Genomic DNA, 17500 nt, shown 5'->3' with positions numbered 1-17500 from the left:
TTTCCTTGTATCTTGAGAACCAACATCATAAGCTTCTCACTAAAGATACAATGGAAGGAATCTCCCACCCCAAGGGTGAGCCAACAGGGAAGAAGAAGATGACAAAGGTACAACCAGAATCTTTCACTGTCCAGCCTGTGCCAGGTGTTTCTCCTGAGGTTATTACAAACCTAGAGGTTTGCCTGGCTGTGTTGTCAGATTTTCCTGCCAAGACAATGTCAGAGACCAGTGAGGGTTCAGCTGGCAGGATATCTGGAGAGGCTTCACAGGCATTCATCTCAGACATTCAGGGGAACCACGACTGATTTTTTCCGTGGGGCCTAGGGGATTTCCTCAGTTTTTAGTTGGGGAAGAAGTTCCTACTATGGTTCTCAACTGCTGTTTTGGCTCTCAGCTTTTTCAGTTTTTTGGAGGGGATGCTCCCTTAAAATAGAAACAAAAAATTAAACGTGTTTCTTCTGCTCCTAGGGATCCACAAAGTGAGTAGCAGGCCTTCATTGAGGGGATATTTACTGCTTTAATGTCCTTAAAGCCTCCTCAAGGGATTTTGGTTCCTGTTCCTCCTTGGTCCTCTACTCCCCTTAAAACAGGATTCTTCTTTTTTTTTCTCAAAAATTTTTTATTTTTCAAATACAGTTGAATAAATTCCATAGTATTTGTATATAACATCTTAAATAACTATGCACAGTATTTACATCAGCCTGACACTATAACAGAGCTCAATATATACAATTACTTTATAGGTATATCCAGTTATCAGAGTGTACCTGTTCAGTTATTGTAGTGTGTCAATCAGTGATAAGATTTTTCCATGGATTGTTAATAAATGGCGTAGGATGAATCCTTAATTCTTTAATTTTAATTTCCAATAATACTGTGGTCTTCAGTAGACTGTAGAAGTCTTCCAAAGTTGGTTTTGTGTTTGTATCCATTCTTCTTGTTATACACTTCCTTGAGATTGCAAGTATTGTCCAGATACATATTTGACTCATTCAAATGAGGACCTCCGTACACATTTAATAATACTAGAGCTTTAGATAAGTTAAATGATTCATTAAATAAAGCTTATAAAATGTTTTTAATACCATTCCAAAATGGCTTAATTTTAACACAGTCAAAAAAGTGGGATTCTAATCTGCATTGTGTATTTGCTCACACCTCCAACATATTCCCTTTGTGGAAGAACTAATTTTAGTAATTCTATGCAGAGTTAAGAATGTTCTGTGCAAGCATTTCCAATTAAAAACTTTCCAGTATTGTGTAAAGGATGTATGTTTTATTGATAATAAAATATTTGATTTAATTTCTTCAGTTAGCTGTAATGAGTGTCCTTTTGTTATATAATTCCAATATGAGATTTTGGGTGTTGTTTTATACTCTATCAATATCTTGTAGAACAGGATTCTTCTGAGTATGAGTCTGATTTGGATAATGGATCTCTGACTTACTCTACTCAGACTCCTTCTCCTTTGGACTATGTGTCAGAGGAGGAGGAATCTGTTAGTCCACATGTTCCCTTTGGGGCACACTGTCTAGGATGATGGATTTTTTAAGTGGGATTGTGCTCAGGTCTCTGATGTCCATAAGAGGCACAATGAGTTGCTGCAGTCAGAATCCTGTAAACCTGTGAGTGTTCCTCCGGTTTTGGCTGCTTTTCTGGATACTTTTTCCAATGTGTCTCATGTGCCTGATTCTCTGCCCCCTGCTCCCAAGAAGTCTGACAAGTTTTCCTGTATAAATATCCTGCTGCCAACCCTCTGTCATCTCTGTAACCTCTGATAAGTCATCTCAGTTGCTTCCTTTTCCTAAGTTATTGCCTTCTGACAAGGATAACAGAACTATGGAAAGGTTGGTTAAGAAGGTTTACACATCTGCTACCCTAGCTTTTAGGGTTATTCCTACTAAGGGAGACGAAAAGCGGTTTACTTTCATATTTCCTAATAAACCTTTGGAGTTTTACACCTGCTGGTTCGGAACCTTTGGTTTGTTTTTAGGGTTATTAATTATCAGATCCATATGTCTAGGTTTGTGTTGACTCTTCTTTTTCAGGCCTGTCAACTTAGTTATGATTTTTCAGACTCTGACGGTAAAACTTCTGTTCTTTCCTTGCTAGGGACTTTCAAGTCATTTGTCCTTTTATTGTATGTAGGTATGATGCAGCAGATGCCTCTTCTGTGGCGGCTGTTTTTGGTTCAATGATGAGAAGGTATTCTGGGCTTAGGCTTCAACCTCTGCCTGATGATATTAAAGCTAAGTTGATGGATGTTCTTCTGGATTCTCAACTTTTGTTTTGGAAGCTGCTGCTGGTTTAAGTCCTTTTAGGATAAGGGTAAGGCCTTACAGAAGCTTAAATATGTGTTTGCTTCTCCTGTGCCTAAATTTCGGATAAACTATCCTGCTAAGTCTGCATTTGTTCGTAGGCAATGCCGCCCATCTACTAAAGGTAGTAAGAGTGGCAAACGGGTTCTTTCTGCTAAGGCTACTCAGTTTTCAGAGACTCCAAAGCTTTCCTTTCCAGGCAAACCAGGTGCTGTGTGACTATCAATCTCTTCCCAGGCAAATTCCTCTTTCCCTTCACCTTTCTCTTTCTGTTTGGCTTCAAATCACTCAGGATTCTTGGGTTTTGTTGATTATTCATCAAGGCTACTTCATGGTGTGGAAATCTTGTCTTCCTTTTATGGGCATTCCTCAGCCTCCTCAGGAACAACTTCCTTTTTTCCCAGGGGTTCTTCAAAATCTCTTCACTCAGGGTACTTATTCAAGAAGTGCCTGTATCCCAAAGAGGGAAAGGGTTCAACTCCAGACTGTTTCTAATGCCTAGGAAAAAGGGCACTTGGAGACCTATTCTAGACCTCTGCCATCTAAACACTTTTCTAAAGGTACCTTTGTTTTGGATGTTGTCCCTTCAGATTTAGTTCCCTCTCTTGCTCCCTCAGGCCTATATGGTGTCTCTAGATCTCAAGGATGCTTATTCTGATCCATCCTCTCTTCAGGAAGCTTTTGCATTTCTCTGTTGCTTCCTGGCATTTTCAGTTCTCTGCTTTGCCCTATGGCCTTTCTACTGTCCCACAGCTATTGCCTCGCTCCTATAATTGCTGTTTGCAGGCTTCAAGGGATCCAAATATTTCCTTCCTTAGATGACCTGTTGATTCAGACCTCCTCTCCAGAGACCATTTTGCAAATCTTTATTTTGCCATTTACCTTCTTAAGAGCCTGGGGTTCACTATGAATTTCAAAAAGTCTTCTCTGACCCCTTCTCAGGATCATGTTTTTCTGGGTTCCAGGATTCAGACAGTGACAGTGCTTGCATCCCTGCCACCTCCAAAGGCCTTAACTCTCATTTCTTTCTTTCAAACTCTTTTCCTCTGGCTTTTATTACCACCAGGGTGTTTCTGAGAGCTTTGAGTTTCATGACATCCACCATTCTGATGCTCCCTCTGGCCAAACTTCACATGAGAAAGTTTCAGTGGTTTCTGAAATTGGTGTGGCTCCAACATGTAAATCCTGTAGACTTTATAGTTCCTCTTCTTCCTTGTCTCAGACAAAAACTTTACCGGTGGATTTAGCAGTTGTCTCTGAATCCAGGGATCCCTTTTCATCTCCCTCTTCCCTCTCAGGAATTGTTCACAGATGCTTCAGACATGGGATGAGGGATGACATTTGACTCCCTAAAACTACAAGGGGGTGTGGTTGCCTCATCTGCAGAAGGAGCACATCAATGTCAAAGAGTTGAGAGCTCTTCTACTGGCTCTTCAGACCTTTCATCCTCTTTTCTCTCCAGGGCCTCTCGAGATATTCACAGACAATACCACAGTGGTGTGGTATATCAACAAACAGGGAGAAACAAGATCTTATCTTCTTTGCCAGTTGATACTTCTGTTATGTGATCTTGCAGTCAAGTATCAAGTGACTCTCCCGGCAGTTTAAATCTCTTCTGGTCAGAACATTGTGACAGAAACTTTGAGTAGATTCATAACTCAGTCCCTCAAATGAGTGATTCACAGGAATGTGTTTCTGGATAGTATCCATCGGTGAGGGACTCCACAAGTGGATCTTTTTGCCTCCCCTCTGAACAGACAACTTCCTCTGTTTTGTACCAGAGTCCCAGTTCCTCTGGTGTGGAATGTGGTGGCCTTCTCATTTTCTTGGAAGGGAATGTTTCTTTATGCACCCCCCCCTTCCTCTCATTCTGAAAGCCCTGTTCAAAATTCAACATGATGCTCCCAAACTCTTGTTGGTGCCTCCCTTTTTGGCTGCAACAGCACTGGTTCCCTATTCTTCTGCATCTAGCCAGGGGCAATCATCACAAGTTACCTCACAGGGTGGATCTAATCACACAAGACAAAGGATCTCTCATCCATCTCCACCTGTCCATGCTTCAACTGACATTGTGGGCAATAGGATTTTGATTCCTCACAGACATCTTTTTTCTGAGGATGTGCTGGAAGTCCTGCAGGGGGACCTACTACTAGGAAATCCTACTTATTCAAATGGAAGAGGTTTTCTAATTGGTGTCTCTCTTGTAACCTGGGCCCACTTACTTTGGATATTGCTTTGGTTTTCTGTTATTTGTGTGAATTACTCAATGCCGGCTTGGCCTATTATTCTGTTAAGGCCCACTTATTAGCTATCTCTGCTTGTCAATGTTTTTCTCCTCCTTTACTTTCTAGATTTGAGGTTAAATAATTTCTTAAAGGTGTCCTTAATATTAGATCTCCAAGGAAGTTTGTTCTTTCTCCCTGGTATCTTAATTTTGTTTTGAAGAAGTTGACTCAGGCTACTTTTGAAGCTGCTACTTCAGTTTCCTTGCTACATTGTTCCTGGAAGATTGTTCTTTTGTTATCTCTTATTTCTGCCAGATGGTGTGTCTGAGTTGCAGGCCCTTATGGCTTCTCCTCCTATTTTGGTCTTTCATGAGAACAAGGTGTCTTTGCTCACTAACTCTTCTTTTATGCCTAAGGTGATTAATGAGCTATCACTTAATCAGTCTATTAATCTGCCTCCCTTTTTTCCCCTCTCTGTAAACTGACAGTGAAAGGGTGCTGCATACTTTGGACATGCATAGGCAACTCAGGGTTTACTTGAATAAGACTAAGGCTATTAGAAAATTTGATCAGTTATTTGTTTCTTTTCATCCTAGATCTTTGGGACTTGCTGTATCCAATCAAACTATTTCTTCTTGGATTTCTAAGGCTATTTCATTTTGTTACACATTTCATGGCAAGACCCTTCCTTCTTCAGTTAAGGCTCATTCTACTAGAGTTGTGGCTTCTTCAGCTGCTTTTTCAAGGGCTTAGATACTAATTTTACTCTTGAAGCAGCTACCTGGACTCCTATGCATATCTTTATCAAGTACTAGAAGTTGGATGGTATCTCCAGGGCTAGGGCTGGTTTTGCTAGTGTCGTTCTTCATTGATTTTTAGAGGGCTCTTCTGTGCCTTCCTCCTCCCAAGTTTCCTTGTGATCTTTGGCACCCTCCCATCTGTTAAGAATACTACAGCAGTGAATGTAAGGACATAGTAGATGTGTAAAATCTTACCATAACAGTAGATGTCCTTGCCTTCACTGCTGCTGTTTTCATTCCCTCCCTCCATCTCCTAGTCCTTTGCCTTTCTGGATGTACAGGTTATCTCTTGGGTTTCTTGGACTGGGTTCCTCCTGGGGCATTCAGTTTTGATTATGATAGACCTGAACATCACCTTTATGCCCTACGCTACACAAGGAGCATTTGAGTGACATTTGGCGTACCTTTTAAAAGCAATGAGCAGTCTTTGGTAGACTGACCAGGCTTTCTGGCATCCACGGCAGGGAATCCCATCTGTTAAGAGTATTGCAGTAGTGAAGGCAAGTACATCTACCATTATGGTAAGATTTTCACAACTGTACTTTCCTCATAGGCTTCCCTAAGTGCAAGAGCTTTACAAGTTCATCACACATCTCCTTACACGGAGAAAGAGACCCTGGCTTCTGAGCTACCTTCTTCTGCCTTCCCTGCTAAGAAACAAGACAGGCTTGATCCTCTGACAAGGCCTCAAACAATGACAAAGAGAAAGAGAAGGAGAAAGGCAAAAGTAAACAAAAAGAGAAACAAAGAAAAGGAAAAGGACAAATGCTCTCCTTCCACCAGTAAATACTCATCAGATCCATAAGTACCATTCAGACCGTTACCTAAACTGCCTAGCTGGTCAAAACTAGCAGCATCTCCATCCTGTCCACACTCCATTCAGCCTTGGTTTCACCAGAACCAGTGAGCCCAAGACTGCACACTCCAATCTTACAAGAGAAGAGATACTCCAGGTCTTCTTCAGTGGCTTCACCTACCCAATCATCTCAGAGCTTAACAGAGTACAATGTTAAATAATGATGATAAAGTTCTTGGGCATGCAGATCCAGCTTGGGGTTCTGTCAGTACCATCATCAGGGGAAAGTACCAACCACTGGTCACCCTGCCTCTCCACTTCTTTCACGTGTCATGGTTCATCCTTTGACTCTGGCAGTTTTGGGCCCAGGTCATCCTGTAGCAGCTCCTTCAATGATGATAGTTCCATCATTGGAGCTTTAACACTGGTGCCGACTTCTGGGACTTCTACGGGGGAGGACTTGACTTCAATATTCATGGAGCCATCTCTCCCCTGGGTGCTTCAGCACTAAACAGCTTGGGTCTAAAATGAGCTTCTGGGCTAACAGTGCAAGGAGTTAAGGTTACTGTCTGTTCCTCGGATCTGGGGAGATCCTCAGTTCCAATGGCACCTTCAGCCTTTAAGATTGTTGAAAGGGTTTGGGGTTTACTCTGGGAGAGGACACTTTCTCTGAGTTAAGCCCCAACAAGATTCTGCAATGTCATCATCTTATTATCCTGCTGGACAGGGGCAGTCAGCACCACAGGCTTCTGAAACAAGCCATGACATCAGTTCCCAGTCTGATTCTGAACTAACTGTCCCCACAACAGAACCAGTTCACAAGAAACAGACATGCAAGTGAAAGCACTCCTCCCTAGAGCCTTTCATGGAGGGTAAAGATTTGGAGGAAAGCAAGTCTTCAACCAGGTCCCCCTCAGAAGATGTCAACTTTGGTAAAATTCTCAAACTCATGAAGCAGAGAGAAGGATGATTCACTGAAGATACCTCACCAGATGAATCTGTAATTTTGGAAGCTTTTGTTCCACCTCAGTATCATCCTGGGTGGTACGACCCTTTGAGCCACTAGTTGATCTTATGGCAGAACAGGCCTGGAAGGACCCCAACATAGTGGAGCCCATTCCCAAGAAAACAGACAGAATTTTAGCAGCTTCAAAAGACAGGAAGCATTGGAGTAAAGGTTCTTCAGTGAATGCCATGATTGTAGCAGCAGCTACAAGATAGGAATTGTTTGAAGAGAGTTCCTCTGGCCATCTTCCTAACAAGGAATCTAGGTCACTGGGCAAGTTTGGGAAACAAACATACTCATCAGTGACCTTTGCTGTCAGGTCACTGAACTATCTAGCTCATGTTATCAGATTTCAGAGGAACTTTACCAAAGAAATTTCCAAGTCTCTTTTTGGATTTTTGCCTGCGGCTGTCCAAAAGACTGCGGAGTCTCAGCTATCAACTCTACAGCCAAACTCTAATGTAGCCATGCATCTCATTTCTAATGCAGCTGATAGCTCAACCAGAGCAGCAGGCACAGGTCTTATGGTAAGACGGCATGCCTGGATGCATCTTTGTGATTTTGTGGAAGACTTCAATATGTCCGTCATCAATGCCCCTTGGGCCCAAAGTGAAAGACATGTTGAACAGGAGCCAGCAGGATGGCAATACTCTCTCTGCAGTAGGCATTCATTTTTCCATACCTCAAAGATCCTAGTCCAGGAATCTGGGAAAAAGATGTGGTTTCATTAGTCACAGGGTTCTTACCAAAAGTCTACTGGTGATAGACCTCCATGTGGCAGAGATGGAGGGAATTCCAGTGGACATCATCCTAGAGGCAGAGGTGAACCTCATAATCAAAGCTTCTACAGTCCCTTTACCAAAAAGCCCCATCAACATCCCTGAAGATTTGCTCAACTGCTGCACTGTGGAGGCAGTCAGCAATACTTATTCCTGCACTCCCAAGCCTGGCAAGACTTAACAAGAGACAAAGGAGTGAGAAACATAATTTCCAGATGCTGTTCCATTCCCTTTTTTGACCTCCCAAAGGAAAGCAAGTGATTCCTGACATTATACCCAGTCAAAGAGAACCAGCAACAATAGAAATTTCAAACTGCTAGAGAAAAAGAGTCATCCAACTGGTCCCCAAAGAGCAATTGGGATCCAGAGTTTACTCAAGGGTCTTTTTAGTTCCAAAGAAAACAGGGGACCTCAGACCAATTTTGGATTTCAGCCATCTGAATCAGTTTTTAAAAAGACAAACTTCCAGAGCATCACATTTCAGTTCATATTACCTCTTCTGAGGAAGAATGATTGGATGTGCTCAATAGATCTCCAGGATGCTTACTATGATGTGAAAATAGAGAAGCACTCCACAAGATTCCTCCATTTCTGGCTGGGAGACAGTCACTATCAGTTCAAAGCCCTGCCTTTTGGTCCCACCACAGCCCCCAGGGTGTTGCACCAAGATAATGGCAGTGGTAGTGGTGTACTTGAGCATGCTTTGGATCCAAGTGTTCCCCTGCTTAGATGATTGACTCCTAAGTGCTACATTCAAACATCTTTTGGTACACCATCTGCACATTCTCCTTCAATGCTTACAGGATCGTGGGATCTCAATGAATTTTCAAAAGTGTCAATTGCTTCCAATACAACAGATGGAATTTATTTGATGCCAACTCAATACAACTCTGCAAATTGTCAGTCTTCGACAAATTAGAGTTTGATCTTTATGTCAAATAGCCTTACAGACAATGCATCATCCCCATCCACCAGCAAGACTAATACTATGTCTATTAGGTTTCATGGCTTCCTCAATTCTAAGGATTCCAATGGCTCATTATCACATGAGAATTATTCAGTGGATGCCAATAGTTCAGTGGTCTCAGAAATTCCACCCTCTACAAGCCATGATTCAACTGACAAGAGTTTGCAGACGGTACAGGCAGTGGAGGATTACCTCCACTTTCAGTAACAGAAATATAGCCCTTTCATACAGATCCACCAGTAGCAGTAGTGACCACAGATACCTCCCTTCCAGGGTTAGGGGAGACATTTTGAAAGGAGAATGAACCAAGGTACATGATAAAGTTTAGAGGTCCATCTTCATAGCAACGTCTTGGAGATGAGGGCAGTCCTTCTACCATTGCAGGCTCTTCAGGATGTCTTCCCCAAGGGTGTGATCCTCATACAGAAGACAACATAGCTGCCATATGTTGTATCAACAAGCAAGGAGGAATTCATTCTTACCTCTTGTGTTGAGAGGCCATGAGTGTTTGGCAGCAGGCAATGTCTTCACACTGTTTTCTGACAGGGACACACACTCCAGGGTGTTCCAGTGGACAAATTGAGCAGGACTATTCTAACTCCTCATGCATGGTCCCTCAATTCAACAGTGGCAAGTTTGATTTTCACCCACCGGGGCCAATCTTGTTGCAACCTTTTTGCTTCCTATCAGAACCACAAGTGCAGCAGTTACTTTTCCCTAATCCCTCCAAAGGGATAATCACTAAGGATCACTCAGGTCCACAATTGACCCCCTTGCCTTCTGTATGTCGTTCCCTCATTACCCCTCATGAGCAAATTCATTCAGAAAGCCAGACAGTGCAAGGCCTAAGTAATCCTCATTACAGCCTTCTGACCCAGGCAAACATAGTTCCCCTTTCTGTGGCCTCTAATAGCACATCTTCCATGGCTGCAGGATCAGTATCCAGGTCTTCTACCCACCCATGCAGATTGCCTCCTCCAGATCTGACTACAATGAAACTAACCACTTGGTTTCTCCAATTTTGACAATTGCCATAAACTCCAGGCATTCCAACATAGTCATTCACGTCATATTAGCTTCCCAAGAACCTGCTACAAAAAAGGTTATTAACAGTAAATAAAAAAAAATTTTTCATCTTGGGCAATAACTAAAGGCCTGGATCCTTTCTCTGCTCCCATACCATCTGTTTTGGAACTCTTAGTGGAACTCTTTTTTCAAAGCTCTAGCTATTATACCATCAAAGTTCAAATAGCAGCAATTTCCAGTTTTCACATTGAACATAATAGTACCTCTGTGGCCTCCTTAAAAATCTTGAAAGCCATTCTTAGAGGAACATTTCTACTGCATCCCCCATTAGACACCCATTTCCTCCATGAGATATCACTATCATGCCCCAAGCTCTAACTCAACCTCTTTTTGTACCTGTGGCCACAATTAATATCATTTTTTTAGATGAAAAAAAAATCCTAGTCATAATTACTTCTGCCAGATGGATTTTGGAACTTCAAGCAATCTCATCTAAATCTCATCTGGTTTTCCATAAGGATAGGGTTTCTCTCCAAACTAAGGCATCTTTCCTTCCAAAGGTGGCCTCCATAACTAAGTTAAATCAATCCATAGATTTACCAGTGTTCTTTCCTAAATGTTTTAACAAAGGAGAATACATTCTCCACATGCAAGATGTTCCTCACCAACTTAGGTCCTATCTTCATTGGACAAAATAATTCAGAAAATCTGATCAACTTTTTATTGCCTATTCAGAAGCTAGACTTGCTAGAGCTGTTACTAAAGTTATACTAGCCAGCTGGCTGCCAAATTATATTTCCTTTGCCTGTGCTAAAATGATTTAGATTTACAGTCCAAATCAAGGGCTTATTCAACAACAGCAGTAGCTACTTCAACAGCCTTTTTTAAGAGGCTAACAATTGATGACATTTGTGCAGCTGCACCTTGGTCCACTGTGCTTACCATTGCTACTAATTATAAGCTGGACGTGCAGTCCAGATCTTGTTCCTCCTTCAGCTCCACCATTCTCAGGAATGTCCTTCCTTGATACCACTCAGAAGGACAATTTGGGAATCTGTCCCATATGTTGAATCTGAACAAAATAGACGATATCAGATGCAAAAGTTATGTACTTACCATAAGGACAGATCCATGTCGTCTGATTTTTTTTTTCTGGTTCAATGCCCCTTCCCTCCAACCCCCTGGCCAAATTAATATTTTATGTATAGCTTGAAGATCATTGAGTGGTTGCCATGCCGCATCCTGTCTGTAACCAACACTGTCTCATAACCTTGGGCCATCTTTTCAGTTTTGGACTTAAGAGTCTCCATAATTTTTTCATATATCGGTCTGAATATTTGATTATAGGACAAACTCAATCTGAGGTATTGGGTTAGAGTTTAAGGAATTTTGGATAGTGAAGGAGTCAAAGCTCTGAAACCATGGAGGCTTCAAATTTGGTGCTGAGGCCGAATCCTGTTGGATCAGGTAGCCCATATGTTGAACCAGATGAAAATCAGACCACATGGATCTATTATTATGGTAACTAAATAACCTGCATTTCAAGGAGGTCTCACTACACAAAAAAACTGCTGCTTAGGAACTCTTGTCATTTTGGTTGTCATTTATACTGTTAACAGAAAGAGTGTTACTGATGTCAGTCACTAATGTTGAGGGGTGCAGAACATCTTGACAGCTTTAAGTTCTTCATCTCTCTAAAGTAAACTATCATATTTGCAATGGACCTCTGATTCAAACTGTAGAAAAATGGGATGTACTGTAAAGTCAGTTAGACAAAGCAAAGCATACACTTACTTTGAGTGTAAATGTACTTCCTCCAGCAACTTAGACCTGTAGTTCCTCAGCTGGGGAAGGACTATCAAAAATCAAATCTATGGTATTGTCTCTGGGGCTGTACAAGTAATCATAGAGACCCTTGTGCTTGGATGTTCTTGGTCCATACAATAGCAGAATTGCAGCTACCTGTATACATGTTCCAACTCATATGGAACGGGAATGCAGTACTTTAGTGAGTACTGGTAATGGTGAGTATGTTTTGCAGGGAATGCTGTACTTTAGTGAGTACTGGTAATGGTGAGTATGTTTTGCAATGTATCTGCAGGGTAAAAGCTAAGCATGCTTATAAATGTGGACCATTTTGCACACTCCTCTATGCTCTGTGGAAGGATGAAAGAGTATTATACCACTTCTCTGTGGATTTTACTTTTCAACTAAGTTCCCTAAAGGACAGATATTCATAAGGAGCTGGAGATTGACGCTTACCATTATCCACGTTAATGTCATTATCTCTAGTGGGAAGGGGGTTTCTTTTGCTAAGGAGGACTATGTCTCTGCTTCAGTAAAAAGTAGCTGGAAATGCCTTTCTGGTCTAATAGTAAGATCTATGACACAGAGGGATGAAGCGCTGGCAGCAACTTAGATGGTCTGAGATTAAGCAGTGGCTGGGACACTGAAGGAGCCAGTGAGGGAGTGTGGGAGGGAGCAGCTCACTCTGGCTCATCCTGCTTGTGGAGAGAAAGGTATTTTTCTCCTAGAACCTTCTCTTGAAAGGATGTTATACAATGAAGAGCAATGTAATGGGGAAGTGGTCAATATCAGCCAAGGTTACCTAAACATGGCAGATGTGTATGTATGTGAGGAAGTGTGTACATTCACTGGTGAGGGAACATAGACAGCTTAACTCATAAGCTATACGGAGAGGAGTTGGGTTATGCCCCACCAGACCTCTATTTGCATCCTCTGAACTGGAAAAAAATGTGTTTATCCTTTGAAGAAGGAATCTTGTTCCACAGGTTTGGCAGTCAATGAAGAAGATTAAGGTTCTGACTTGTTAATGAGCTGCTTCCTGTAGCCAGAGGTGCAGGGTTTGATTCCTTCCACTTCCATTTACCTTCTGTGTGTTACTCTGAGCAAGTCCACCTCTCAACCTCTTATTGCAAAAAATTTGGACAAAGCCTAAAATAATGGGGGGAAATGGCCCACAAATAGGGAAATAATTTAAATATTGCTCTTATGAACTTAGAAACCTGCTAGAATAACATTTGTGTAAGCATGTATTTCTGAAGGATATGAAGTCTGAAACTCAAATATATGCCATTATTTAGTGACTTCAATACTTAGCACTTTGCCAGAAACCCACAAATTGTATGAGGAAAAGACTAAAAATATGAGCCAGAAAATGTGAACATTCTGCAAAAATGTGGACAGTTGAGGGGACAGTGTTCTCAGACTCCCCTGGAAAAGGGCACTTGTGCCCAGCAGGCTTACCCAGTTAACAAATTTATAACATAAAATACAAATGTGGGCTACTAGGGACTAGGAGAAGGAAGCACAAGCAAATGATTAATTGCAGTGTTAAGGGGTACTGAAGTTTAGGCAGTAGATGGGGAAAATACAAAAATAAATATACTTATCTACTCTACAGTCCCATTATTTAGGCAGAGGAGCAAAGAAGGAAGTAAAAGATGCTTTGTTTGCCTGGTTAATTCATAGCACTGAGACAGGTTAATTACAACAGGTTAAGCTATGGAGTTAAGAGATCTCAGATGGCCATTGTCTTTTATAAGACAGAAAAACAACAAATGGGAAAATCATAGCACTCTGCTTACAATGAAGTGATGCAATAACTATAAAGATAAACTGTTGAAGGCCTTTATCCAAATGGTCTTAGAACCAGCAAGTACATTAGTACTGAAGGTACTGCCTGGTAGAAAAATAACTCCAACTAATTTCTACTAAATTTATAATCACGTTGCCAAGCAGAGACTTCAGCCATCTTTTCCTCCCTCTGTCAAATAAGTTTTTTCTGGAAAAGGGTATGAGTACCGGAGCCTATATTTAGAATGCCAGGAATAAGTCAGTGATATATGCTGACATTATTTGCTACTTTATAGTTAAAAATGTGAATAAGGTAACCATGTCCTGTGGTGGAGTTTTACTTTATTATTTAGTGTATAAATAACAAGAAGATGGTTTATTTACTGTATTACCATAATCATAAGGCTGAGGGTTTAGGGATCTCTGTGGCAAAAGGAAGCTTCTAGCCAGCAGTGAAAATAAATGGGAAGAAAACCAATAGTTATCTCTGAGTAACATGTCTGCTAAATGCATAGACCTATTGCTCCTTTAAATATAAAATGAACTAAAATGCTAAAACAAAAATGTTGTACATTCAAATCTAATCCCAGACATATTTAAACAAAATGTTTAATAATGCTGCATTTAGGATACAGCTTATTACCATCCCCTTACCATTCAAGATTTATTATACTGGAAAGACAAAAATTCACAGTGGGCTGCTAGCTAAGCACAGCCTCACTCAAATTTGTAATGTACAAGACAGTCTCTATGGGAACATATTATATTGTAGATCAACATCTTAGTTCACTGCTAAAGTCAAAGATGATGTTTTTCAAACACATTCAAATGAAGAAAGGAAAGTATTCTACATAAGTCATTGAGTGATTAAATCAGAAAGTATTTCTGTTCATCACAGTCTCTTGCAGAGTTTAATCAGCAATGGTGTAGTCATTTGTATAAGACATGTTTGCTGAGGAGGCAGCTAGATCATGCCAATGTTTACAAATTCTGCAAATTACTATAACTTATGCTAGAAGTAGCAATATTCATTTCAACCCAGTTGTCAAAATATACTGAAACATAAGTCACCTATCTGAAATGAAATTAAAATTAAGAAAACATACACAATAGACAGTTCATTCAGATGCTGAACCAGATATTTATTTTTCTAAAGAAAGTGACAAATTCTGATTGATGTCAGACAGTTATGGTAAAATTCATTAAAACATGTTTAATCAAACTATGATTTAGCAAATGTGTACTTGAAACAGGAATGGCTGACAAAGTATCTAAAACCACAAATAAGTTCATAGGTGTTTACTAGGCAAATGACCACAAGCGCTTTTTTAAGTCTAGCCATGCATCCCAAATCTCCGACAAGTTCTGATACCCTTGATAAGTGTAAGCATGGGCCTGGGAGATGAACCATTTACAGGTTACCTGTTTGCATTAGAGACATAGGTGCCAAACCAGGGATGAAATAAGAAAAACTCTTTGAAAATATCTCCACAAAAAGAATATATGCCCCTTCTCTTGAGAAACAAATCATTTTTCAAATAGACACACATATTTCTACATACTGCAGATTAAATGTATCTTAGAAAAACAGCACATGACCACACAAAGTAAAACTGTAACAATGCAAAAAAGAAAATACCATTGCACACACACACACTAAATATTTGTAGTATGTGAAACAACACACCTAAATAGGGAAAGAAAACAAACTTGTTGAAGACCCTTCTGATTTAAGAAAGTTACTTAACATAGAGGATTATAGTTGGGTCTTGAGCATAACAAAAATTATATATGTTTGAGAAACAGAACTTAAGAAATTCATCCTGATAGCAGAGTACAGCAAAGCTGGAGAAGTATATCATGACATCCATTTCAGGAATGTAAAACTATGTGGTTATGATCAGAAAAGACCAGATTGCAATTGTTTGTTGTACATGGAGCTTTACTTGCTTCATGTACAACCAGTTACAGAGAGAGACAAAAAGTGTAGGAGAGGTAAGTGCTTTACAGCTTTAAAAGTTGTAATATACTTAAAGCTGCCACATATGTTTTTGTAGTACATGGAACTTAGCGCATGAAACTTTACTTTTTCAATATACTGCAAGACTGAGAAAAAAGAAATTGCAGAAATATAAAATAATTTACAACTTCAAAAGCTGTAACACACCTAAAACTTCCTCACAGACAGTGGTCAGACGTGAGGTGCATCTGATTCTACAAAAGCTTTCAAATCTATAATATACTTTACACTGACACGCGCACACACACACACACACACACACACACACACACACACACACACACACAAGAACAATGTCAGCCCAAAATGTATTGCAGCTTTTAAAGCTAGTTTGTTGTTTATGGCATCCCATAATTTGTTACAGCTTTTAAAGCTGGTTGAATGTACTGCTAGTGTTCTGTGGTGGCCTGTGTCTGTGCTCAGACAGGAGGATATAGCATAAATGCACTGAAAGGTGCTTAACAAACTTTAAACACCTTAGTTATGTTGGAAGGTGCTTAACAAGTTTATCTTCTTCCTGAATTCAGAACATAATCACAGTGATCCATGTACTACACAGTCTATTAACCACCCTTCAGTGCTATAATACTCTAGCCTCATGCTAAAGTATAAACAGCAGCTATGATCAATGACAGAATGCTCAAACAGCTTCAAAAGCAGTAACACACTTTAGGTTGCTATATTTCTTTTTTATGTCTGGCAGCAAAATGTTTATTGCAGTTTTTAAGCTGTTATAGTATAAGATACACTTTGATTCACTATATGTGAGGCAGAATTAAGTGTGTTACAGTTCTTAAGTTGTAAAATACTTTGGGCTCCTTCGGTTTATCTTTTGTTTCCCTTCTATGTGTTGTAGTCCACTGGAGCAGGTAATGTCCCATTACACTACAAAGAGTTGTGCTGTAGTACTAAGTGTCTTACAGCTTTCAAAATCATGAAACACTTGGCATTCCTATGTTTTTTTCTCTCTGTCCCTCTGTAGGTAAAGCTCCATGTGCTACAACTAATTAAAATTGGGTCGCTCTAATCATAACCAAGTAGTTAAAACCATCTTAAAATTATGTCAAGATTAATCTCTTGAGCCTCATCTCACTTTGCTCGTAATGTGAAGTTTTTGACATCCATTCCTCAAACATATAACTTCTTTATTATCATATTCCGATTCTAAGATCACCATTACTGGTGAAGAAAGCATATGGTGACACTCAGCAAATACTATTTTTCTGTACATTAGTTTAGATACAAATCACCCTGTTAGGCTTATAAAAAGACTGCTACTAATAGTAAGTATGCCTAACACCCAAAGACCTTTCCTTCAATAACATTTTGGCAAAACAAAAATCTGTAAAAGTAAGCTAACTGACAGATGGCTCAAAGACCTGTCCATTGTGAGCCCTTAAAACACAGCTAAAAGTGATACAACAGAAAGTATAACGGAAAAAAATGTAAGTAACAGATCACTTGTTAACCATGGAAATGAAGAAGAAGCTAATCATGTGGACTTCAACAGAAGATAAAGGAATTTGTATTTAAAAATAATCAGTGAAGACCAGAAAATAGGTAAAAAGGTGGAAAAATCGAAACTTTTCATTTGATCATGCTTATAGTCCAATGTAAAGGATAAGGGGAAAAATAAATGCAAATAGATGCTTTTTCTTCCATCACACACGAGTCAATAGTACAAAAGGATGATAGTGCACGCATACATAAATATGAACTGTAAAAGGATTCAACATAAGTTGAGCAATCTTCTTTTATAAAACTGCTGGTACCTATATAAAAAAGAAAAATGAAGCAATGAACACTGCTACAGAGACTATAAAGAACATTTTTTTTGAAAAAACTTACTTTTGATTTATTAACATGAAATGAAAACAAACAGAATAACAATTATAAATATACTGCAGTGATGCGATTGTGTGATCAGGTATTTGTGATTAATCAGCACTGTGTTTATGGAAATGT

Source organism: Protopterus annectens, chromosome 14.part0, assembly GCF_019279795.1.
Source record: "Protopterus annectens isolate FY-2018-M chromosome 14.part0, PAN1.0, whole genome shotgun sequence".
Lineage (NCBI taxonomy): Eukaryota > Metazoa > Chordata > Ceratodontiformes > Protopteridae > Protopterus > Protopterus annectens.
The sequence above is the reverse complement of the archived record's forward strand: the minus strand, read 5'-3'. Positions refer to the sequence as shown.